Genomic DNA, 18,142 nt, shown 5'->3' with positions numbered 1-18,142 from the left:
CCTCATTTCTAATGCTTTCTCATGCCGATGCACCTCTTAATCATTCACTTCTTCCTATTCATTTGTTCTGGAGTGCTGAAGATATCTCACGAGACTTGTGTTTCCATTCTCAATCTGTTCAAGATATCTCGAGATTGTTATCTCATTCAAGCCATTTAATTCTACCAGTGCAATCTTTATTTCAAGCAATCCTTCAACGATGTTTCTTTCGAGTGGGCCCTAACCCATAGGTCTTTTCCCAGGATCTTAACTGACTCTTCTAATTTTCCCGGAGCCATTCCCATATTCTTTTCGAAGTTTGATGTAAGAATGAATTTCATCAGTCAGATGTTTTCCAAGATCGATTTCAAATTAATTTTCATTGTTGGCTCAACCTCTTTGTTTTTCATTCTCCTGGAGTATCTCAACAATTCATGGTGGTTCTCATCTTCATTCTCAACATTTGAAGACCGAAGAAGGATTTCTCTTGAATCTTGCTCCATTCTCTTCAAGATTCGTGGTTCTAGCTTCATGTTATCCTCTCGAATTATTCCATTTTTCAGATATTCTTTTCTTAACCATCCGGAGTGTGTCAAGAGTTATTTTTCCATTTCTTTTCACCGGAGGCCATCATTCCAGAAGAATTCTTTGTCCTCACATTTCAGCTACCGTTATCCAATTATCCCGGTGCTTCGTTCAAGTGTTCTTTAATCAGCTCATGATCTCTTTGTTCTTTTGCATCTAAATCCCCTCTAGCATATTGGTTCTTCTAATTCTTCTTGGTGATTCAGTCTTTTTCAACAGTCATTTTCGAATTCTTACGGTGGTTCATTCAAGATTCCTATTCCTTTGCTACCGTATCATTTCATTTGTTGTTTCCAATCCCACCGGTGGTCCCATCAATAACTTCTTCAAGTTGGCACTATATCTCTTTTCAATCCCTCAAGAAGAATAAGCAGTATGCCAAATCCGTTGCTTGTCATCAATTTAAATTGGTGAAGGATATGCATAATGTAATTCTTATTTTTGTTTCATCCAAGTTATCTAGTTTCTTCTTTCCAGAGTTGTTCATCATGTCACATTTCTCGATTCGAGATGCTTCATCTTTTCTTTTCTGGAGTTCCAAGTTTTCCGCATTATCTCGTCGCGAAGCTCCATATAAATCATCGCAAGGCTTCACCTTGTGTTCTCAACTTCTCTTTCTTTGTTATCATCCTTTGATTTTATTACCGGAGTTCTCACGAAGGCTCAACATGGTGGTTCATCAAGGATTCTTTTCATTCTTCAATTGTTCTTCAAGATTTCTCTTGAAATTATGACCCGCCAAGCTATACTCTAAAATAAACATGGTGCTCAACACATGTTTTTATTTTGAAAAGCTCAAGTATTCTTCTTCTTGCATTCCAAAGTGCAATTATCCTACCTTATCTTTTGAGACAGTGTTATATCATTCTTGAAAATTTCCATTCATGTTTCATGATTCACATGTTGTCAAGAATGAGGTATTTTAAATCCATCAATCTCTTTGTTGGAGTTATCTTGGGTTATAGTTCACCTAAAGCCTTCCATTGGGAATGCTGCTATTTGTGGGGCGTATCTATGATCCAAGTTTTCTCTTTATCCTCTTGGCGAAAGAAGTTTTAATCCCTTTGTTGGTCGCGATCAAATCTTTTTTCCCGTGAGTGGCAGGTTGTCACCTCATAATTTTGAGATGTTTTCCCATAAGCCCACTACAAGCTTATTCGTTTCGTTGTTGGTTTTCCAACAAACCCGTTGTAACCTTCTTGGAAGGGAGCTTTCCAAGCTCATTTGTGGCAGAAATTGGTATTTTCTTCTCCATTATGTTATTCCAATGATCTATCTTCTATTCTTTCTTCCGGAGGCATTGTGTTGTTGCTCTCGTCTAGTATCATCTTGTTTGTCAAGATTATGTTCTTTTCCTTGCTTATCCATTTAATCAAAATGTCGTGTATGCTTTTCAAGTTCTTTCCATCTTATTTAGACTTTGCCTCTCTTTCCAACCAGAGTGCTGTCCGGATTTATTCTTCCTTGTTCCTTGTTTATCTCGTTTCAATTAGAGTGGTTTCAATTCCTTCTTGTCCATTGTACTCGTCATTCATAGCTTTTCAACCTCTCAAGGTTCTTTTGTTTCACTCTTTTGTCGAAGAAGCAACTTAGTTTTACCTCCTCTCTTTCTCTTCCGTTTTCTCTCCGGAGCCATCCTAGATCTCGGAACGAGATCCTCTTGTAGTGGTGGAGTGTTGTAATGCCCCGGATGTAACTTTCCACAATTGTAACTCCAACTCTTGCCTTTTCCGGAGATGCGATATGATATTTCCTTCGTGCTTGGGTTTTTTGTCTTTTGTTTTGCATTTTGTTCATGGCATGCGTCTCATCTCATAGCATCATGTGCATCGCATCCATATGTTTTCATAAAACCCGTATCCGCTTGTAGTTGCCGCGTCACCCCTTGCTTTCGTTGACCATTCCGAGACCAACCGTGTTTGTGTTTCCCTCTTGTCAAACCACCTAACCTCTCTGCACACCACCGACCCCCCCCCTTGCGCGCGTCCGAAAATTGTCCCGAACCCGACCCGCTCTGTCGTTACCGATGGATCCGGATCATCCCCAAACATCTATAAAACATCTTCGTTTTATTTATTGGACTCACTAGCCTATTTTTCCCGACTTTCCGTTTTTGATCGGATGGACGAAATAGCCCCTAACCAAAATCCAGTGCTATAAGTAGCAGTCTAACCCTAGCCTTGTCCCATCGATCCATCTAATCCTCCCGCCGCCGCCACCCAGGTTCCTCGGGAGCTTGTCCCATCCCCAACCAAATCTCCCACCTCGGGATCCACCTCCATCCAATCAGTGGTTGTGGCCCCGATCCAAATCCCCTCGGCCTCCACTCGCTGCCAACCAGCACGCCTCGTCCCCGCATCCCCGAGCTCCCTCACATGGCGGCCTCGCGCCCGAGCTCTTCATCAGCCTTGCGTCACCGGAGTCAAGCCGCCGGCCGCCCGAGCCCCGTGCGCCTGTGCCTTGAGGACCTTCTCGTCCCCAACCAGCGTCGCCTCCAGCCTTCAACCGCCTACTTCATGCGCCTGCGCCCACGAGCGTCCGAGGCCGTAGCCACCTCCTCGTCCAGGACCACCTCCCCGCATCGGCGAGCGACACCGCCGGAGCTGATCCGTTCCTTGCCCGAACCAGCACGCCGTCCTCACCGTCTTGCCCCTTTTCCCTCCTTCACTGAAGCTCTCTGTCTCACTAGACTCCCTCTCTTTTCTCAATAACAACAGCGCCATGGGTGCCGCCCTAAGCTTCGTCGCCGGTCGCCTCCGTCCTGCCTCCGGTCAGATCCGGCGCCCCCGTGGCCGGATTCGCCTGTACCCGTCTGTTCGTGGCCGCCGTTTCCCTGCCCCGCCGCTGCAAGTCCCACGTCTTGCCTCCTCTGACTGCTGCCTCTGCATCGTGCGAGGCCAGGCAACCGCACGCTCATTGACCACATCGTCAACCCGCCCGAGCGGGTCGACCTCCAACCGCGCGCCAAGGCCCAGCTCCTCTTCGCCAGATCCGCCGGCCTCCTCTGCTTCCAACTGAGCCATGGCCCATGGTGAGAAACCACCCCCGCGCCCATGTCCTGTTTCATCAAGTAGCTCTATTTCGGCCTGATATGTTTATTCCTGGTCCTGCGAATTTAGCATTATCCAAGGGTTTACCAGTTTTGCAGAAAAACCCTCATGTTCATGCATTTAATAACTCATTAACCGTGCATCGGATTAAAATGATGTAAACATGTAAAATACTTAGAATTTCTTCTAGTTTCATAATATGCCACTTTCATCCATGTTTAAAATGTTTAAAATGCTGTTTGATTAAATTTGCTCAAATGCCATGTTAAAATGATTTATTTCATAACTAAATAACCGTAGCTCCAAATTTAATAAACTTTATATGTAAATGGGGTGGAAAATGCATAGATTAACTTGGTGCACTTTATTTTCCTGTTTAACCACAATAAAATATGTTTTAGGGCAGAACAGTACCAAATTCGAAATATGCATATGGGGATTTTCCGGAATTGTTGTTTGTTGTTCCGGCCTCATTTAAACTTGCCTAGATAGGTAGTTTAATTATGCTTCACCTCTTGCCATGCTTAACAACATTTAATATTGTTTGGTAGCTTAAACGAGATTAAACTAAATATTTCCATGTGGTGTTTTGTCAATATGCAACTCGTTGCATATTGAGATCCACTTAACTTGTAGTATTGTTTGTTGCACTTTGCCATGCCATGCTCTTTAAACCGGACATGCATCATACTTGGTTGTGCATAATGCCATGTTTATGCTTGTGTGTTTACCATGTTGTTTGTTTCTTTCCGGTTGTGATCCTTCTCGTTAGTTCCTATTTCATTGCGATCGTGAGGATTCGTTCGTCTATGCTTGGTTTGTCTTCATCCGTTCGTCTTCTTCATGGACTCGTTCTTCTTCCTAGCGGGATTTGAGGCAAGATGACCATCACCCTGGATCTCACCACTACCATTGCTATGCTAGTTGCTTCATTCTATCGCTTTGCTGCGCTACCTATCACTTGCTCTTCAAGCCTCCTGAATTGCCATGTCAGCCTCTAACCTTTTCACCCTTCCTAGCAAACCGTTGCTTGGCTATGTTACCACTTGCTCAGCCCCTTTTATAGCGTTGTTAGTTGCAGGTGAAGTTGAAGATTGCTCCATGGTGGACATGATTATGTTGGGATATCACAATATCTCTTATTTAATTAATGCATCTATATACTTGGTAAAGGGTGGAAGACTCGGCCTTATGCCTGGTGTTTTGTTCCACGCTTGCTGCCCTAGTTTCCGTCATACCGGTGTTATATTCCTTGATTTTGCGTTCCTTATGCGGTTGGGTGATTTATGGGACCCCCTTGACAGTTTGCTTTAAATAAAACTCCTCCAGCAAGGCCCAACCTTGGTTTTACCATTTGCCTCACCACCACCTATACCCTTCCCTTGGGTTGGCCAACCCGAGGGTCATCTTTATTTTAGCCCCCCGGGCCAGTGCTTCTCTATGTGCTGGTCCGAACTGAGTAGACTGTGGGGCCACCTCAGGGAAACTTGAGGGCTGGTTTTACTCGTAGGATGTCTCATCCGGTGTTGCCCTGAGAACGAGATATGTGCAGCTCCTATCGGGATTGTCGGCACATCGGGCGGCTTTGCTGGTCTTGTTTTACCATTGTCAAAATGTCTTGTAAACCGGGATTCCGAGACTGATCGGGTCTTCTTGGGAGAAGGAATATCCTTCGTTGACCGTGAGAGCTTGTGATGGGCTAAGTTGGGACACCCCTACAGGGTATAAACTTTCAAGAGCCGTGCCCGCGGTTATGTGGCAGATGGGAATTTGTTAATGTCCGGTTGTAGAGAACTTGACACCAGATTTGAATTAAAACGCATCAACCGCGTGTGTAGCCGTGATGGTCTCTTTTCGGCGGAGTCTGGGAAGTGAACACGGTTTTGGGTTATGGTTGACGTAAGTAGGAGTTTAGGATCACTTCTTGATCATTGCTAGCTTCACGGCCGTTCCGTTTGCTTCTCTTCTCGCTCTTATTTGCGTATGTTATCCACCATATCATGCTTAGTCGCTGCTGCAACTTCACCACTTTACCCCTTCCTTACCCATTAAGCTTTGCTAGTCTTGATACCCATGGTAGTGGGATTGCTGAGTCCTCGTGGCTCACAGATTACTACAACAACAGTTGCAGGTACAGGCAAAGCGATGATCATGACGTGAGAGCGATGTTTTACTTGTTTTGGAGTTCTTCTTCTGCTTCTTCTTTGATCAGGGGATAGGTTCTAGGTCGGCAGCCTGGGCTAGCAGGGTGGATGTCATGACGTGAGAGCGATGTTTTACTTGTTTTGAAGCACAAGTGTGGAAAAAGAGATAGTAACATTGCCCTTTTTATTTTATTTTATTTTTTATTTTTTATTTTTTTTATTTTTTTTCTTTGGCCTTTCTTTTTTTTCTTTTTTTGGCCTTTCTTTTTTTCTTTTTTTTTCTTTTGGGCAATGCTCTAATAATGATGATCATCACACTTTTATTGATTACAACATATGAATTACAACTCGAAACTAGAACAAGATATGACTCTATATGAATGCCTCCGGCGGTGTACCGGGATGGTGCAATGAATCAAGAGTGACATGTATGAAAAATTATGCATGGTGGCTTTGCCACAAATACGATGTCAACTACATGATCATGCAATGGCAATACGACAAAAGTAATGTATGTCATGATGATGATGAACGGAACGGTGGAAAGTTCCATGGCAATATATCTCGGAATGGCTATGGAAATGCCATAATAGGTAGGTATGGTGGCTGTTTTGAGGAAGATATAAGGAGGTTTATGTGTGATAGAGTGTATCGTATCACGGGGTTTGGATGCACCATCGAAGTCTGCACCAACTCTCAAGGTGAGAAAGGGCAATGCACGGTACCGAAGAGGCTAGCAATGGTGGAAAGGTAAAAGTGCGTATAATCCATGGACTCACCATTAGTCAAAAGAACTCATATACTTATTGCAAAAATTTAGAAGTCATCAAAAATCAAGCACTACGCGCATGCTCCTAGAGGGATAGATTGGTAGGAAAAGACCAGCGCTCGTCCCCGATCGCCACTCATAAGGATGCACAAGCCGGGTACGCTTCATGTTTCAAATTTGTTACACAACTTTAACCATATGTGCATGCTACGAGACTTGCTAACTTCAACACAAGCATTCTTTAAATTCATAATCACCCATAGCATGACTTTAATATCACTACCTCCATATCTTAAAATAATTATCGAGTATCAAATTGATCATAGCATCCAATTCACTTCCTATGATAGTTTTTATTATACCCAACTTGGATGCCTATCATTCTAGGACCAATTTTATAACCATAGCAAATACCATGCTGTTCTAAAAGACTCTAAAAATAATATAAGTGAAGCATGAGAGACTAGCAATTTCTACAAAATTAAGCCACCGCCGTGCTCTAAAAGATATAAGTGAAGCACTAGAGCAAAAACTATCAAGCTCAAAAGATATAAGTGAAGCACATAGCATATTCTAGTAAATTCTAATCACGTAGGCTTCTCCCAAAAGGTGTGTATAGCAAGGATGATTGTGGTAAACTAAAAAGCAAAGACTAATATAATACACGACGCTCTAAGCAAAACACTTATCATGCGGCGAATAAAAATATAGCTCCAAGTAAAGTTACCAATGAACGAAGACGAAAGAGGGGATGCCTTCCCGGGGCATCCCCAAGCTTAGGATTTTGGCTATTCTTGAATATCTTGGGGTGCCATGGGCATCCCCAAGCATAGGCTCTTTCCACTCCTTATTCCATAGTCCATCAAAGCTTTACCCAAAACTTGGAAACTTCACAACACAAAACTCAACAGGAAATCTTATAAGCTCCGTTACTGAAAGAAAACAAAACCACCACATAAGGTACTGTAATGAACTCATTATTTATTTATTTTGGTGTTAAACCTACTATATTCCAACTTCTCTATGGTTTATAAACTATTTTACTAGCCATAGATGCATCAAAATAAGCAAACAACACACGAAAAACAGAATTTGTCAAAAACAGAACAGTCTGTAGAAATCTGTAACTAACGCACACTTCTGGAAATCTAAAAATCCTACCAGAATAGGAAGTCCTGGACAATTTGTCTATAGATCAGAAACAAAAAGAATCAATGCAAAAGCACGTTGCTGTGATTTAACAAAACTAATTTCGTCCGTGCAAAGTTCCTGTTTTTCAGCAGAATCAAATCAACCATCATCATAGGTTATCCTATAGGTTCTACTATGCACAAACAATAATAAAAACATAAAAACACATCTAAACAGAAGGTAGAATCAAAATTTATTACTAAACAGAAACAAAAACAAAAAACACAAATAAAATTGGGTTGCCTCCCAACTAGCGCTATCGTTTAACGCCCCTAGCTAGGCATAAAAGCGAAGGTAGATCTAAGTAATGCCATCTTTGGCACTCAATTCATAAGTGCCCGCATGATAGATTCATAAGGTAATTTGACTTTCTTTCTTGGAAAGTTCTCCATGCCTTTCTTTAATGGAAATTGGAATCTAATATTCCCTTCCTTCATATCAATAATCGCACCAATCGTTCTAAGGAAAGGTCTACCAAGAATAATAGCGCAAGAAAGATTGCAATCTATATCAAGAGCGATAAAATCTACGCGCACCAAATTTCTATTTGCAACAATGAGAACATCATTGATCGTTCCCATTGGCTTTTTAATGGTGGAATCCGCAAGGTGCAAATTTAAAGAGCAATCGTCAAGATCATGAAAACCTAGAATATCACATAAAGTTTTCGGAATCGTGGAAACACTAGCACCCAAATCACACAAAGCAAAACACTCATGATCTTTAGTTCTAATCTTTATAGTAGGTTCCCACTCCTCATTAAGTTTTCTATGTATAGAAACTTCCAAATTAAGTTTTTCATCATAAGATTGCATCAAGGCATCAACGATATGTTTGGTAAAAGCTTTATTTTGACTATAAGCATGAGGAGAATTAACAATGGATTGCAACAAGGAAATACAACCTTCTAAAGAACAATTATCATAATCAAATTCCTTGAAATCCGAGATGGTGGGTTCAATACTATTTAAAGTCATGACCTCTCCAATCCCACTTTTACCAAATTTAGCATCAAGATCTAAAAACTCCAAATTCTTGGGACGCCTTCTAACTAAACTTGACTCATCTCCAGTCCCATTATTATCAAGATTCATATTGAAAAACAAAGATCTAATAGGAGACACATCAATAACTTTAAGATCTTCATCATTATTTTCATTGAAACTAGAAGAACACGCCTTTACAAAGCAATCTTTCTTAGCACACAATCTAGCGGTTCTTTCCTTGCACTCATCAATGGAAATTCTCATGGCTTTGAGAGAATCATTGATATCATGCTTAGGAGGAGAAGATCTAAGTTTAAGAGAATCAACATCAAGCGAAAGTCTATCAACGTTCCTAGCCAAATCATCAACTTTGAGCATTTTTTCTTCAAGCAAAGCATTAAAATTCTTTTGAGAGATCATAAATTCTTTCACACTATTCTCAAAATCAGAGGGCATCTTATTAAAATTACCATAAGAATTATTGTAGGAATTTCCATAATTATTAGAGGAATTACTAGGGAACGGTCTAGAATTAAAGTTTCCTCTATAAGCATTGTTTCCAAAACTATTCCTACCAACAAAATTCACATCCATAGATTCATTAGTATTCTCAATCAAAGTAGACAAAGGCATATCATTAGGATCAAAAGGAGCACTCTTAGTAGCAAACAACTTCATAAGTTCATCCATCTTTCCACTCAAAACATTAATTTCTTCTATAGCATGCACTTTTTTACTGGTAGATCTTTCGGTGTGCCATTGAGAATAATTGGCCATAATATTATCAAGGAGTTTTGTAGCATCTCCTAACGTGATTTCCATAAACGTGCCTCCCGCGGCCGAATCTAAAAGATTTCTAGAAGCAAAGTTCAAACCAGCATAAAATTTTTGTATGATCATCCATAAATTCAAACCATGAGTAGGGCAATTGCGAATCATCAATTTCATTCTTTCTCAAGATTGGGCAACATGCTCATGATCAAGTTGTTTAAAATTCATAATATCGTTCCTAAGAGTGATAATCTTAGCTGGAGGTAAATACTTAGAGATAAAAGTATCTTTGCACTTGTTCCAAGAATCAATACTATTTGTAGGCAAAGACGAAAACCAAACTTTAGCACGATCTCTAATTGAAAATGAAAATAAGTTCAATTTAACAATATCATTATCCGTATCTCTCTTCTTTTGCAGATCACACAAATCAACAAAGTTGTTTAGATGAGTAGCGGCATCTTCACTAGGAAGGTCGGCGAATTGATCTTTCATAACAAGATTCAGCAAAGCAGTATTGATTTCACAAGACTCAACATCATTACGAGGAGCAATTGGAGTACTAAGGAAATCATTATTATTGGTATTGGAGAAATCACACAATTTGGTATTATCTTGCGCCATGGCAACAAGTAATCCAACACACAAGCAAACAGAAAAAGGCAAGCAAAAAAGAGAGGAGAAGATTGGGAAAGAGAGGGCAAATAAAACGGCAAGGGTGAAGTGGGGGAGAGGAAAACGAGAGGCGAATGGCAAATAATGTAAATGCGAGGGAGATGAGTTTGTGATGGGTACTTGGTATGTCTTGACTTGAGCGAAGACCTCCCCGGCAACGGCGCCAGAAATCCTTCTTGCTACGTATTGAGCTTGTGTTGGTTTTCCTTGAAGAGGAAAGGGTGATGCAGCAAAGTAGCGTAAGTATTCCCTCAGTTTTTGAGAACCAAGTTATCAATCCAGTAGGAGGCTCCTCAAAAGTCCCACGCACCTACACAAACAAACAAAGAACTCGCAACCAACGCAATAAAGGGGTTGTCAATCCCTTCACGGCCACTTGCGAAAGTGAGATCTGATAGATATAGTATGATAAGATAAATATATTTTTGGTATTTTATAATATAGATGCAAAAAGTAAAGATGCAAATAAAACTAGATTGAAAGCTTTATATGATAAAAGATAGACCCGGGGGACATAGGTTTCACTAGTGGCTTCTCTCAAGATAGCATAAGTATTACGGTGGGTGAACAAATTACTGTCGAGGAATTGATAGAAAAGCGAATAATTATGAGATTATCTAGGCATGATCATGTATATAGGAATCACGTCCGCAACAAGTAGACCGACTCCTGCCTTTATCTACTACTATTACTCCATACGTCGACTGACTCCTGCCTGCATCTGGAGTATTAAGTTCATAAAGAACAGAGTAACGCATTAAGATAGATGACATGATGTAGAGGGATAAACTCATGCAATATGATATAAACCCCATCTTTTTATCCTCGATGGCAACAATACAATACGTGCCTTGCTGCCATTGCTGTCACTGGGAAAGGACACCGCAAGATTGAACCCAATGCTAAGCACTTCTCCCATGGCAAGAAAGATCAATATAGTAGGCCAAACCAAACTGATAATTCGAAGAGACTTGCAAAGATAACTCAATCATACATAAAAGAATTCAGAGGAGATTCAAATATTTCTTATAGATAAACTTGATCATAAACCAACAATTCATCGGATCTCGACAAACACACCACAAAAAGAGTTTACATCGAATAGATCTCCTCAAGAGAGGGGGAGAACATTGTATTGAGATCCAAAAAGAGAGAAGAAGCCATCTAGATAATAGCTATGGACCCGAAGGTATGTAGTAAACTACTCACAACTCATTGGAGGGGCTATGGTGTTGATGTAGAAGCCCTCCGTGGTTGATTCCCCCTCCGGCGGAGCACCGACGAAGGCTCAAAGATGGGATCTCGCGGATACAGAAGGTTACGGTGGTGAAAATTTTGTTTCGTCGGCTCCCTGGATGTTTTCGGGGTACGTAGGTATATATAGAAGGAAGAAGTACGTCGGTGGCCGCCTATGGGGCCCAGGAGATAGGGGCGCGCCTAGAGGGGGTGGGCGCGCCCTCCTGTCTCCTGGCCGCCTCGCAAGCTTCTTGACTTGCACTCCAAGTTCTCCGGATCACGTTCGTTCGAAAAATCACGCTCCCGAAGGTTTCATTCCGTTTGGACTCCGTTTGATATTCCTTTTCTTCGAAATAATGAAATAGGCAAAAAACAACAATACGGGTTGGGCCTCCGGTTAGTAGGTTAGTCCCAAAATGATATAAATGTGTAAAATAAAGCCCATAAACATCCAAAAGGGGTAATATAATAGCATGGAACAATCAAAAATTATAGATACGTTGGAGATGTATCACACCGAATGAGTTTCCTGAGGCTATTGCATGAGAAGGCAAGACACCAACGACCTTAGGAGGTGACATGAATGGGGCCGACCCGCCAGACAGAGCTCAGCCGGTGGGTTTATTGACGCTACAGGGACGGACCCGAGCACAGACGCTGTGCCCAGTCTTCTCATGCAAAGATCCTGAAAAAAACAACCGGCGCGCGGTTCTTGTGGCCAGGGGGGCACCAGGTCACGCGGCCTTACTCATTCACCCGCGATTAGCTCATGCGAGAACAAGGCACCAAGGGCCATGGTAGGTGACGTACACAGGGACTGGCCCGTGAGCCAGAGCTCAGCCTCTTGGATTTAGCGATGTTGCAGGGACGGACCCAAGCACAAACGCCGTGCTAGTCCTTAATCATGAGGCGGTCGCGGGAGGGCTCGCAAGGGCACGAGACGTTCCTAGCGATGAAGCGTCGGTCAGGCAATTGATAACTTAAAGGTAGCTTGCGAAGGAGGGTAAACTAGATCTGATAGATGCGAAAAGGGATACCTGCCGCAGGGACAGGCCCATGCGGCATGGGGATGATGCTGCCCGAGGGGCGCCCCCAGACTGAACGAACTAGAGAGATGTCACCTGGTACTGTTGCTAAAGAGGTGTTGAGGTAGCCAAAAACGCACGTTGCTGGAGTCGTTCCTCACGAGCCGCTCTGGTGTCGAGCCTCGGGAGGCCCAGAGGGCTCGGGAGGCTCCTGGAGGTGCTCCTCCATCTCCACCAGGATCGCCTGCTGCCTGGCCTCGCGAGCCGCCAGGGCATCCCTCATGCAGCAGTGGAACACCACAGCCGCGCCAGGCAGGCTGAAGGGCATGCGTACGTAGTTGTGGGGTGGGCCCTCGCACCGGCCGACACGAGACGGCCAGATGAGCTACCGAGATGCAGCCCTGTTGAGCCCGGGGATGTCGATGCAGACGCGGACTCCTTACCCTCGCCGGGGCAGTGAATCGTGCCTCATGGCAGGTGACGATCGCCTCACAGAACCCTTGCCTCTTGAATCTCCTCGATTGCCTTGCCGATGAACTCCCGAATGCCTGGCGCCTCCCACATGATGCCTTCTCCTGGGAAGCATGCTCTGAAGAGCGCCTCCACATGGTGCCCGAGCGCCTCCCTCATGACTCTATCTAGGTCTGAGGCCCTCCTGAGAGCCCCCGAGCCCAGCCTGAGGGGGGCGCCGGGTGCGCCTTCCTATGCGATGGGTCATGGCGCCGCGTCCGAGGACGCGAGGCTCAGTGCGGCGCCCTCGGATGATGCTCCTTCACGAGACCCCTATCCCAGTTGTAGCTTCTTCGTCTTGGGGGCGACCTCAGGAGGGAGGGCACCGCCCTCGTCTTCAGGGTTCTCGACCGCCGCAGCCTGGAGGGCGCGCTCGAGGGAGCACACCGCATCCTTCTCTTGACATGCCACCGTGACGACACCGCCGCTTCCTGGCATCTTGAGGACGTTGTAGCCGTGGTGCGTAGCTGCCATGAACTTGGCCAGTGCTGGATACTCTAGGATAGCATTGTAGGGCAGACGGATGTCGGCAACGTCAAAGTCGATGAGCTCGGTGCGGTAGTTGTTGCACTCGCTGAAGGTAACAGGGAGGCGGACTTGCCCTGTCGGATGTGTAGAATCGTCGGTCCCTCCTGAAAATGGCTTGGTTGGGTGAAGCTGGTAGTACGACACTTGGAGTCTGTTGAATGACTGAACAGATAGGATATTGAGCCCCGCTCCGCCATCGATGAGAGTCGGTGATGACCACGTTGCTGATGACAGGAGAGTAGAGCATGGGGACCGCGCCAGCAGTGGCCACACACTTGAGCTGGTATGAGGAGCTGAAGGTGATAGTGCACTTGGACCACCTGAGAGGGCGAGTTGCTTCGGGCTTGGGGAGCGCTGCATTCACCTCACGTGTGAACTGCTTGAAGATGCAGTGGGAAGCTGGGGCCTGTGAGCCGCCCAAGATGCAGGCGATGGCTCGGGGCTCCTGGAAGCCCCCAGCCCCCTTGTCCTGGTGGTGATCTTCGTTCCTTCTTGGCGGTGGAGGCAGAGCTGCATTGCCCTGAGGGCGCTCCTCATGAGGATGCTCCCTCCAGGCGCCCTCGTGAGGCTGGCCTTGCCAGCGGTCCTCCCGAGGCTGGTCGTGCCACTCCTGACGGTGGTCGCGTCCGTCCCAGCATCCTCCACCTTGGCCACCTCCACGGCCGTAGCCTCGATTGTTGTGCTCGGGGCATCGACTGAGGCGCCCATCGCGGAGGGCCCTGAGCTCTTGGCAGTCGTTGGTGTTGTGGTTGTGCACGTTGTGGAAGACGGAGAATAGTCGGTTGCTCTTGGACGACTCGGGGTGGTCGCAGCCGCGCTTCGTCTCTGGCTCGGCCGCAAGCACGGCTGGCCCCTTGCGCTTCACATCCTTGCCCTTGGCCTTCTTGTCTTCTGGGTCAGCGTCGAGGAGCTCTAGGAGGTCGAGGCGTCCCTCCTTAGCCCTTGCGCACTTGTTCGCCATGTTGAACATCTCCAGGGATGTGCAGAGATCCTCATGGATGGCGAGCTCCTCATTCATCTTGACATCACAGACGCCATCAGTGAACGCTGAGATGATGGCCTCGTCCGACACCTTGGGAATCTTGAGGCGAACATTGTTGAAGCGATGGATGTACTTCTGCAGGGTCTCTCCAGGCTACTGCTTGATGCGTCGCAGGTCACCCACGGCCGGCAGACGGTCGCGAGTGCCCTAGAAGTTGGCGATGAAGCGACCGCGCATCTCCTCCCAGGAAGAGACCGACCCCTCGGGTAGGTTCAGGAGCCAAGAACATGAGCCATCCTTGAGGGCCATCAGGAACCAGTTTGCCATGATCTTCTCGTCGCTGCTGGCCACCTCGATGCTCAACTCATATAGCTGCAGGAACATGGCGGGGTCAGCGGTGCCATCATAGCGTGGGAGCAGGTCAGGCTTGAACTTGCTTGACAAGATGATGTTGCGGAGCTCCGGGGTGAACGTGCGGCATCCTGCTGTGGCCACTGCGGCCCGTCGAGGGGGTGGAACCTGGTCTTGGTGCACGCTCACCGTCACCTCCTGTGGCGGTACGCGGGCCTGGTGCAGGGGTGCTGGAAGTATGCGCACTTCTCCTTGAGGTCGCTGCACCACCTGGCAGCTCACATCCTCCCGAGCAGGCGCCAGGCGCGGCGGGCCGCACAGTGGTGCCACATGCCTTGGCCCGACGATGACTCCCTGGGCCGGAGGTGGTGGAGGAGCCCCGTGAGCCACGTCGCCTGCAGCAGGTGGCTGCTGAGGCAGTGAGCGGGTTGGGGACGGCTGAGCCCCCGGCCATGCTGACGAGTTCAGCGATCCGATCGAGCCACTCCTCGTAGAAGTCACCGACCGGGAAGTAGCGAAGGAGCTCCCGCGTCATGAGTAGAGCAGCCTGCGCGTCCGCCGGGGCATGACGCGCGTGGGAGGAGAAGTTGCTAGAGTCAGTGACGGAGTAGCGGTGCACCCAGCGCGGCACACCGACGGGTGCAGCGATGAAGCTTGCTGCTCATGGCCGGCAGGGCCCGTGGCGGCGTTTACCACCAGAGGCAAAGCACGATGAGCTCAACCATTGCCCGCCGAAGCCGTCTGAGCAACGCGAGCGGTGACTGCGGCCCGGCGCTTGGCGTGAGCTCGGCGTGCGTCGGCCATGGAGGTGTCGGAGTGGCGGTGGATCAATTGACGGAAGAGAAGATCCGACGCACCCCTACCCGGCATACCAAATGTCGGATTACGGGTTCCGCAAACCCTTGAGAGGTTCAAACTCTGGGGTGCGTGCGGAGGTCTCAACCTACCCATCCTGCCTACTCGCGATCCTCCTAAGCCTAGCGCGACGAGCTCGAAGAGACAAAGAGACACAGCAGTTTATCCTGGTTCGGGCCACCTTGTGGTGTAATACCCTACTCTAGCATTTTGGTGGGTTTGCCTCAGAGGGCTGAGGATGGCCTAGTACAGTGGATGAACTGGCCTCAAGAGGTGAGGTGTTCTTGAGCTCGAGAGAGCTGAGGGGATGTGAACCAGATGCCCCTCTATGGTGGTGGCTAAGTCCTATTTATAGTGGCCTTGGTCCTCTTCCCAAATGTTGGCGGAAAGGGATCCCACAATGGCCGGATTTGAAAGGGGACAAGTGGTATAGCTTATCCTGACAAAAGTAGTCTTCGCCTGTGAAAAGCATCTGGTCGTGATGTTGCGGTGGGCTCGGCGATGACCTCTGTCCTGCCATCCTGGTGGTCTTGATCTTGTTACACCAGAATGGAAACCTTTGGCTGACTCCTCGGGACTCCGCGCCTATGGCTTGCCTCCCTTGCACCAAATAGGAAACATGCACTCTACGCCCGCTGGCGCCCGCCTGGCCTTGGCCGTCATGGCTCACGTCAGCTGAGCCTCGTGAGGTATACCTTGCATAGAACTCTCCTCCCCTCGGGAGCCAGCCTGAAGAGGTCGATCCCCTCGGAGGTCTTGGCGTCATCCGCCTCGCGAGGCTTGGCCCCTTGTCAGGGTCTTGAGCTGTTGATGTTGAAGCTAGGCCGTACCAGGCCATCGATGGAGCCACGTGGTGGGCCGCACGCAGGCAGGGCTAGATACCCCCATATCCAGAACGCCGATAGGTTTCCATTCAAATCATACCAAAAACATATAGAATTGTCGTAAACATGGCATAAATACTTCGTAAATTATAGATACATTGGAGACATATCATATATAACTACACAATTTAATCTTGCAATAAACCGTTGAGGGATTGACAACCCCTTGTTCGCGTTGGGTGCGAAGATTTGTTATTTTGTGTGTAGGTACTGATAATGAGGTGTTGCATGGTTCTCCTACTGGATCGATAACCTTGGTTCTTAACTGAGGGAAATACTTACCTCTACTGTATTGCATCATCCCCTCCTCTTCGAGGAAATCCCAACGCAGCTCAAAAGTAGCACTGCCCTGGCCAACCGGCAGCCAAGGAGCTCCACCACCTCGAGGGATGCTGCTTCTGTCCATTGCGAATCGATTGACCCGAAATAAAAATTCAGGTGACTGGCGCCTAGATAAAGTGATTTAAGATGAGTGTACGACCTATCTTGCGGCCCGGTGAAGTAGGCAGCTCTAGCTAACGAGTCGGTGAGGCCATCGCGGTTGTGGTGGCTCCCGGTGGTGGGAAAGCAAATATGTGGCGGCAGTCGACGGCTACGGGGGACCAGCGTCGGGGCGCTGGACGCGTTCGAAGTTGGACCACTCCGACACCATGCACAACGACGTGCTTGAATTGGCTCTGGTACGGTTCACACGGTTGTTGATGAGGCAGCTCCGGCAACACGGAGTAAGAGGCAGACGGCCCAGTGCAATAAGGCAAACGGATAGTGGCTCCGGCATTGGGGAGGAGGGCGGTGGGGGCATGGAGTAGGGGCTGAGGTTTCACGGTTGGGGAGAAGGTGATCTGGCGCCCACGGTGTATGAATGGGGAATTGGGAGGGGAAACCATGTCTTATAGATGCATTTGTCTGAAATGTGGGGGAAGTTACAATTCTACCCCTTCCTTTTGGCCTATGGGCTTGGGTCCGTGTTTTGAGGGTTGGGGATAGTAGGGTAAGTTTGCTTCTCCCAAATAGTGGGCACCAGTGATTTCGAGCGAGGAGGGCATGCTTTGAAATAGTGGGAGCAAGCAATTTCGGCTGAGGAGAGAGTGCTTTGCCACCCATGCACTACAAAAAAAGACACATCCGCGACATTTTGGGCCGGACGAAAAAAATTTCTGTCATACTTATGACACTTCTATGACGATAATTGTGACAAAACCCAGTATCATCATAGATGTGGTGGGTTCCTACTTCTATGATAGAAAATGGGATTTTCGTCCTGGGCGGGCCGGAGACGCAGCTGCATGGACCGTCCATGACGAAAAAAGCCATGGTAGAAGCGAGGGCGAGGAAAATATCGGGGAGTTCCCGATTACGGTGGGTGGTCGGGGGCCGAGCGATGCGCGTTTCTCTCGAACACGTATGCGCGTGGGTGCGAGGCATTGGGCTCTAACTGAACTCGAGCGAGGCATTCGCCTAACTGAACCCGAGCGATTGCACTGTAGGCTACGCGCTACTGAACCCGAGCGATCGATCGATGACTGTTAACTGAACCCGATCGAGCGATTCCTTCGTTCGCTACTGCTGCTAACTGAAGCCGATCGAACCTGCTGCCTCCTTCCCTTGATGAACAGTGAGC

Source organism: Triticum dicoccoides, chromosome 3B (assembly GCF_002162155.2).
Source record: "Triticum dicoccoides isolate Atlit2015 ecotype Zavitan chromosome 3B, WEW_v2.0, whole genome shotgun sequence".
In the NCBI taxonomy this organism is placed as follows: domain Eukaryota; kingdom Viridiplantae; phylum Streptophyta; class Magnoliopsida; order Poales; family Poaceae; genus Triticum; species Triticum dicoccoides.
This window is presented reverse-complemented; position numbering follows the sequence as displayed.